Genomic DNA, 9,312 nt, shown 5'->3' on the forward strand with positions numbered 1-9,312 from the left:
TGTTTTATGTCTGTATTCTGTCTGCATTAACAATATGTTGTTCTAAAATCCTAAGTAGATTCAGATGGAAGTAAAATGATAAACCTTTGTTTTCTTAAAAATGCATCTTACTTTATTCATACTACGAACTGTACCATCCATCAACTAAAAACCAGAAAAATCTTAAAGGGAACCTAATCCCAGTGTCATTTGTGAAAGTTAATCACTAAAGTCTGAAAATATTGAATCACTAAGCTATTAAAATTATTTTTCACCATATGTATATACCTGGAAAGTATTGAGTGATGAGGGAGACATTTAATGATGATGAATAGATGTTGAAAAATAACTGAAAAAAAATCTTTGAAATAAATGAAAGTAATTTATTTGGGATGGTAATATTGTCAATGAAATAATCCATAAGGCATATACCTTATGAGCAAATGTTTTGACACAAAATATTTATGAAGCTAAAGATAGCAACCTATTTGAGTTTGTTTCCAATTTAATTCATTTTTATTGAGGCCAGCCAAGTGTTTCTTTTTTTTCGTAGTATTCAGAGAGACGTGAACACGTATTGTCGAATTGAGTTAACCTTTCTCTGGATATTCTTTACATACATCAGTCTTATTATAATTACAAATCCTTGCCTTCCAGTTGCTGACAGTAGTGTTAGATGATGTACTGACCTATGAGGATTTACTGGGTTTTCTTGGCGTGCTTTGGTGGTGCTATGGTTTTTGGAGGGCCCTCATTCAGTCTGTAGACCTTGGAAAGGTTTTTTTTTATGTGTAAGCCTCCATTATATGTTTAGTTTAAAAGTGAAACCTGTAGCCTGGGGCTTTCCTTATTGCCCAGGTTTACCCCAAATGCAGAGAATTCATCCTAACTCTAAAGGAATTAGAGGCTAGTGGTATGTTTCTAGGACATCGTCTTAAGAGTCTTGACTGGGTAGTGTTTTCCATTTCTTCTGAAAACAGGTAAAAGTGCAAGGTAAGGGGTTTGTGGGACATTCCTGTCTCGCTGCCTTTAAGGACATTGTGGGGACAGTGAAAAATATGAACGTGACTCATTGAATCCAATCACGAATGACTTGGAGTTTAGGGTTTCTTTGTTCACTGACTCTTTCTCATTCAGTCTTTTTCTTTTAACTTACTTTATCTTTAATGGCAATGCACTTGGCTCATTTCTATGGTTGATTGTTTACCAATGCTTCCCTTTCTATAGTTTCAGATTCCTCAAGTTCCTTTCCAAAAGTGCATTTGACATTTTTGGTTCTGAATTTCCAATCTTTTTTCTTAACCAAAAGCCACAAGGAAAACTTAGGTTTAATATTTTAAGTTTCTGCATTTTAAAAGAAAGTGGTTAATATTCCTAAAGTTAGGTGTCCTTTTAAAAATGCCTTTTATTAGAAATGTACTCATTACCTTACTTATGTAACTGTAACCCCCGTTCATCACCTTTACAATAAATATATTTTAAAAAATGCCTTTTGTTGCCAGACAAAAATATGAAATTTTATTTTTAAAAGGTCATGGTTTCTTCTTTCTAATTACATTCTCTGAAGTTCTGATAGTATGGGCCCTGTATATAATACCATACGAATTCTTAAATGTGCTTTTTATAAAATTTTCTCTGTAGCCCGAGCAGAATTCAGGACTCAAACCATTATTCAGAACAACTATAGGCTTAGAATAAAAACCCAGAGTTCCTGCTTTGGTATACAATGAAAATTGTTTTGGATATGCTTCTGGTTGAACCATCAAGGTCAGATTCTGTGACTAAGAGGTGTAATTAAGATGGCCGCCTTAAAGTATAATGTATCCAACAGTCATTTCCTCTCTTTTTTGTCTTTCAGCTGGGACCCTGTGCTTTTCTTAACTTTGTATGTGTAAGTGTTCTTTTCTGTGTAGATGCTATTCATTTCCTTTGTAGTGTGTATTTTTTCTTTCATGGTGGGGTATCTATGCTAGTCTATGAATACAGACTTGCAAAGGCTAGTGCCTGACCTGAAAGAGGTTAAAGGCTTATGAGAGAGGCAGGCAGATAACAAACCACTAGAGAGCTTAAAGTAATAAAGGCTATTGTAATAGGAAGACCAAGTTTGCCCTCCTTGTGGCTTAAACTGTCTAGCCATCCTTCTCCAACTGATTATTTTCTTTCCTATTCTTTTTCTTGTCTGGAAACCTCCTTATAGATACATGCACTTACATATTGCTTGCTTACACTTTTCTGCTCCAGGCTTCCCTGTTTTGGGAGTGAAAGCTTTTTGTAGAGCCTTTTTCCTGATTCAATTGGCAGTTTTGCCTTTAAATGTTAGCAGAGAGAAAAATAATGTGTCTCATTATGTGTGAAACCTTTAGGATATTTAAAATGGCAGATTCTCTAAAAGGAAAATTATTCATAGTATATAGGGTGGAACATTTTAAAAATATGGAATAAGGGGTGTTTCTGTGTTTCTGTGTGTAGGTGTGTATTTGTATGTATGCATGTACAAAAAAGGAAAGCATTACCTCCATTTAAAAATAAATAATATTAAGGTCAGGTGCCAGTAGCTCACAACTATAATCGTAGCTACTCTGGAGGCTGAGATGTGAAGATTGCAGTTTGAAGCCAGCCTGGGCAGTAAAGTTTGTGAGACTCTTATTTCCAATAAATGACTCGAAAAAGCCAGAAGTGGCACTGTGCCTGAGGTGGTAGAGTGCTAGCCTTGAACATAAAGAGGCTCACGGTCAGCGCCCAAGCCTGAGTTCAAGTTCCAGGACTACCCCCCCCTCCAATACACACACACACACACACACACACACACACACGCACGCACGCACGCAGCAGCAGCAGCAGCAGCAGCAGCAGCTTCAGAGGTAATGAATCACATATAAAGTCTCATCTTTTTTTTTTTTAATGGAAAGGGATAAAATTACTCTTAAAAATTGGAGAAATGTTTTTCTCTTACTTTATTTTGAGTTTAAGCGGATATTTACGGAACAATGAAACACAGGTAAATAAAACCCAAGATTATCTATGTTGCTTTTATCTATTATCTAGTGTTGCTTTGTGTGTCTAAATTCCAAGTGAATTACTGTTAAACTGAGATATGGTCCTAATTCTCTGCTCTTGGACCACCTCTGTTTCCTCATTCATGATAAAAAATTGGTATGTCTGCTCATTTTCCATTTCTCTCTCCTGAGAGAGTTACTGCTTTCCCATTTTTGGTCCTATCTGTTCAAGTAGGTGCAATCTGGCCCAGTCTCTCTCCCTCTCCCTCTCCCTCCTCTTGCCCTCCCTCCCCCCCCTTTCCTGCATCATCCATGTCAATAGATATCTGCCTACACTGGCCACCATCAGAAAGAAGTCAACTTCTTCTGGATTCTGTCTAGAGCTATTAAAGAAAAGAACCTTATTCTCTAGAAGGTTCCTAAGTGGAATTAAAAGCTAGAATTCTAGGAAACCTTCACATGGACATAACTTATAGAGACAGGCTACATAGGAAGTCTGACCTGCTATCTTCATGGATCTATTTTTGCCTTTCCAGGTATTTGAACAATGAAGGCTTTTAGACTGTGGTTTATGGTAGTTTTCCCTCCTTCCCTGTCTTTTTTACTTTGGTACTAGGATTTTCAAATCAGGGCTTCATACTTGCTAGACAGATGTTCTATTACTTCAGCTACCTTCTCAACATCTGAATACCTTTTCGCTCCTTTTCCTCCCCTTCCCTCTCCTGTGCACATTCTGCTTTCTTCTCTCCCTTTTATTTCTTTCTTTACTTTCTTGAATTTTCTTTTTGACAAAATACCTCATTATGTCGCCAAGCTGTTTTTGAATTCATGGTCCTCTTACCTCAGCCTCCTGAGTATTGGAATTGTAGGAATCAAACACCACACTATGCTGAATGTGTTTGAACTACTCTTACAATATTGTTATATGTATTGATAGTAATTTCAGTTTCCTACTGCTACTGTAATAGTGATTTAAAGCAACACAAGTTTTATTATTTACAGTTTTAAAGGTCTGACTTCTAAAAATGGATATTATTGGGTGGGCTAATCCAAGTGTCAGCCCAGTTGACAACTTTGGAGGCTTTAGGGGAGAATTCACTCCTTGCCATAAAGTCAAGGCTTTTAGAGGTTGCCTGCATTCCTTGGCTCAAGCCCCTTTCTAGCAGTGGTATACTCCAACCTTTCCTTCCTTTGTCCCAGTTCTTGTGATAATGACTCTTTGCCTCTGCCATATAATGATCCTTATGCCCATCTGGATTATCAAGATTATATTCTCATCTAAAGATCCTTAGCTTCATTACATCTACAAAGTCCTGTTTGCTTTGTCAAGAATTGTATTTTCCAGTGTCAGGGATTAGGAAATGGAGGTCTTTGGGGACATTATTCTGCCAACCTGATAATTATGATGCTCGGGAATATGATGAGGCTGAATAGCTATGACTGATCCTTGCTTATGAAAGTACGTTCAGAATTTTATCAAAGAAAATAAGTTCTATCCCAAACCATCTATGAGGCTAACCTCAGGGGATTACATTGATTTGGTGAAAGCTTCCTTTGACCAGTTGAAAGTGACTTCCTTCACAAAGGGTGTTTACATCCGTTCCTTTTCTTTTAGGCATTGAAAGGCTAGCAAAATGTACTCATGTTTTCTGGAAAGAAACCAGTAGTGTAGTGGAAGTGACTCAGGAATATTAAGTGAGGAGCTGGGGATGTGTGAAAGAGGAAAGGTGGGTTTTGATTTAGAATAAGATAAAGGGTTGCTTATAGCAGAGAATCAGCATTCATGCTTGAAATTCTTTGGCTTAGGTCCTGGTAAGTGGGCAGTATTACACAAAAGATGTTTACAAAAGATGTACAGAAAGTTCCTTTTCAGATACTATACACATAGATGACCATGTACACACACACACACACACACACACACACACACAATTATGAAACCCTAATACTACAAAAATTCACATAAAGGTCTTAATTCTTCACGATAGTCTGGATGAACATGGTCACATTCAGGTTAAGCAAACAAAACAAGAGGGAGTAACCAGAGAAATAAATGTCTATCAGCTTTTCAAAAAACATTACCTCTTGCATTAATATTCCTTCTAATTTATTACAAGTGATAAGTCTGCTGAGGAGAAATATAAAGCTCAGTCTGTCATTTTCTTTAAAAATACACATGAGACTAATAGTTACCAGTAGGAGGAGACTGTGCTAATTTTACAGCTTTTCAGTGTAGTTATTTACTGGCCTTTTCAAACAGTACCCATGTTGCTTTTATTTTCCCAGACTTTCCACAGACACACTCTTCTATTGGCAATGTTTTATCAATTTATGACAAGTATAAATTAGAATTATTTTACTTTAAATAAAATGCCACGCATTAAAATAGTGCTTTGAAATTGGAGTAGGAGAATTAAAAAACAACAAACCAGAGGCCACATCAAAAGCATTTGATCACCAATAGGAGTTCTCAGTTCTCAGTTCTACCTTAGCATTCTAGTCTCCTTTCTCTTCTCCTGGGAAGTGCAGTACTGTCTGCTAGCCAGCTAAGTTATTTCTTCTCTGCTTTGAATGTGTATGTTTATCTCCCCGTACTCCGTGCCTTTGGTTATTGCATGATCCTTTCCGTAGAGAACTAAAACTTCATCATTTTTGCTAGTGGAACAAAGTTTAACTCTTATCTGGTGGTAAAGCAAGTTGATATTTGTAGTGAAAGTCTAGATTTTTCATTTTAAGCTTAATTATTTCATGAGCTGTTTTAAAAAGTATCCAGTACCAGTGACCTGTAAATAAAGGTCATATATGTGTTGGATGGATAGCAAGTGTGTTGCTGTAGTTTTTGACGTGTGTTGTGTTGTATGTGTGTGTGTGTGTGTGTTTGTGTGTGTGTATGGTGGTGCTGAGGATTGAACCCAAGATTGTGCACATGTTAGACAAGAGCTCTACATGCTCAGCTTCTGAAGTTTGGTTTTTCTTAATTTGTTGCCAGTGATCACACAGTAAGTTTAATTCTTCAAATAATCTATTAATTCTGCCCCAAATTTTCACTCGCCATTGTTCTTGGACACTCTTTTCTTCCCAGTGTCAAACATGCAGTTCAGAGTTCCCTTCAAGTGCTCTCTGGTCTAAGGATGTGGGTAAGAACACTCATTCTGGGAGTGAGTTAACTCGCTGAGTGTTGGGGATGGAAAAGCAGCTAGGGACAGGTAGATGGAGTGGTTTGGGTAGATGAAGAAGCAGGTCTTAGCAGCCCTTGAAAACCCTCCATTTCCCTTACTCAGAATACTTGCTGAGATTGGCTACCACCCTCTGTTGAACTGTAGGGGTCCACTTGCCTCTTCTTAAAAAGTCATGTCCCAAGGTCAGAGTGGACTCCCACTCTCCCTTGTCTTTGCTGACCACCTCTGTTCACTTCTGTGTCAGAGCGGACACATGAGAGGACTGGAAATTAAAACTAGAATGCTAACGCAATCTGTCTTTCTTCATTCGGCATAGTTGGTTATAAATCCACCCCTTTCCCCCCCCCCCCCCCCCCCCCCCCCCGTGTCTGTCTGTCTCTCTCTGCATGCACTAGTACTAGGGTTGAATTCTCTTGCATATAGCTGGCACTTGCCTACATATCCAGCCTGGCTTTTTGCTGCTTTATTAGAGACTGACTCTTGAAGGCTTTTCTGCCTAGGCTGGCTTTCGGCCATAATCCTCAGTGCTCAGTCTTCTGACTAGTTAAGATTACAGGTGTGAGCAATTGGCACCCGGCTTGCTCTTATTGCTTTCAGCAAGTATGTGTTTTAGCATCGGCTATTTGCCAGGTGCTAGATAGATATAGATGGATGAGTAGAAATGTCTAATGTAGAGTCACTGATTCTTCTTGTTCTTTAAAGAAAGAATAATGCACAGTCTTCATGGTGTGTTAGTATGTTTTATTTACAACAGGAATTAAAGCAGAGAAGTGCATATACATTTCTAAAGTATTAACCTTGATTTTTCTAGGATTTTTTTTTAAACACTGTCTCACAGTATAACCCAAGTTGGCCTCAAATTTGTAATCCTCCTATCTCAGCCTTTCAAGTCCTGGGATGATAGGTGTGTACTACTAGACTTGATTAATATAGGTGTCTTCCAGGGCCTGAATAGGAAGTTTATATCTCAGAGTTGCAAGTATAAAGAAATGAACATTGTAGAAATCTAATTATATTTATAGTAACAGGGGCTTGTATCTACCAGGTGTCTAAACCTGAGGTAAAAATTCAACACTATAATTTATCAAGTGATTTCTGTAGATGAAGACAATCCATGAATAAAGTTCTTTCCCCTAAAAACTAGCTAAGTAAGAAAGGTTTTAAGAAAATAATTTTTAAAAATTCTATCTTTGTGAAAAGGATAATTTGTTTTGATGCCAAATATCAAATAGTAGAGAGCAAAGGTGTGCTAGAGGAGTCCATAATTGTGATTCTGAGGTAGCTTCGGTAGGAATGACAACACAAAAGACAGACTTTCCAAAAAAACAGTCTCGCCAGGGACATGGTTTGGCTTTATAACATTATAAAAGAAGTGAATTGAGGAATTAGGTACTTAAGCATCAACTCCTAACACTTAAAACCTTAAATAGAGCATTATGGTACATAGAAGGTCACAGGTATTGTAATTTATTGTTGGCCTTAATGTCAAGATTATACCTTTGGATTGGTTACAAAATTGTATTAACCTTTTTCAAATTTAGTTATAAGCTGAATGGCTGTTTGGTCAGATTTTCAGAAGCAAGAAAATTCTTGATTTCAGTGAGGGATATAGCCTGATCAGGCCATTAATTCTTTATTTTCGTGAGTGAGGTGGATTTATTAAATTAACACCTACTTCTAAAACCCCTTAAGTAGTGGATGGCAGGTTTATAATTGTTAAAGAATAGGTAATATTAATTGTGTATTGCTTAACATAAGCAGTTAAAGGAGGACAATTACGTTGTTTTCCCTCAAAATCTGTTTTGGTCTTTCTGCCAGAGATCAAGTACCAAGTTGCCAATTGCCCTTACTGAACCAATTGCACCCTGAGCAGGAGAATGGCCAACCCCCAAACCCCTAGACCCCCATTAGATGCTTTTTTGTTTTGTTTTTGCCAGTCCTGGGGCTCGAACTTGGTCTTGGGCACTGTCCATGAGCTTCTTTTATTCAAGGCAAGCGCTCTACCTCTTGCCACAGCATCACTTCTGGCATTTTTGAGTAGTTTATTGGAGATAAGAATCTTCTAGAGTTTCCTGCCCAGGCTGGCTTCAAACCACAACCTTCAGATCTCAGCCTCTTGAGTAGCTTGGATTACAGGTGTGAGCCACCCATGCCTGGCTCCATTAGATGGTTTTAATTTGATTTTTCTCTCCATTTTCACAAAGACTTCAAGAGAACCAAACTTCCTACTTAGGAAGTTTGATTTGCATTTAGCACTATTTACAATGGTCACACAGATGTACTTTTTGGGTTTTTAATATCAGTGGGATAGTTCAGCTCATTAGTTTTGTAAATTATAAAGGTTGCCTGAGTTGTTTGTTAGATTTTCCCATTAGCTCAAGCTACTGAGGCTCAGGTCTATAGAAATATGATGAATTTTACAATTTCATTTTGTTTTGTTGGAAAAATTGAAATTCAATGCATTTTTATGGCATATTTGCATTTCCCTTAGAAATATTCAACATTTAGTACATAATTCGTACTACTTTAGATGGTGAAGATAATACTAAACTAATGATATGTATCATCACAGAAGCACTGAATGTCTTTGAGTGTTAAGATTTTTATCAGCTTAGAATCACTTTAATAGATCTCTTAAAAATTGAATGTGATTTCCATGACACTATACTAAGGTATGATAATAATAAACCATCTCTTTAAAGAAAGTAGCTCATCCCTCTTTATATTTTAGGTGGTTTATCTTTATTCATGAGGTATTTTGAGCAATTAATAGAACATCTGATTACCTCTTATTTTTCTGATTTATAATCTCCCAGAGTAATTTTTGGATGCAAACAAAAGCTTACTTTCATTACCTTTTTATATGCTCAGAATCAATTTATCTTCATCTTTGAAAAGAACTAAGAGGAGAGATAAGCAGCAAATAATATGCAGTTGCTAGAAATAACTTGTTTTTGAATTTTTAATGAACTTCTAAAAGTACCTATCTCCTTAATTGATTTAATAGGAATCTTAAAGGCATTTCCTATTTAATATACTGGCCTAATATCAGTTCTTATTTTATTTTATATTTTTTGCATTAAGGCAAAAAAGCTTGGAAAATTGGTTTCCTTTTTCTCAGAGTTTAAGGACACACACTTGAGTGTAAGTGCGCCTCT

The sequence above is a fragment of the Dipodomys spectabilis genome, unplaced genomic scaffold (assembly GCF_019054845.1).
Source record: "Dipodomys spectabilis isolate Male_0828 unplaced genomic scaffold, ASM1905484v1 ptg000095l, whole genome shotgun sequence".
NCBI lineage: Eukaryota > Metazoa > Chordata > Mammalia > Rodentia > Heteromyidae > Dipodomys > Dipodomys spectabilis.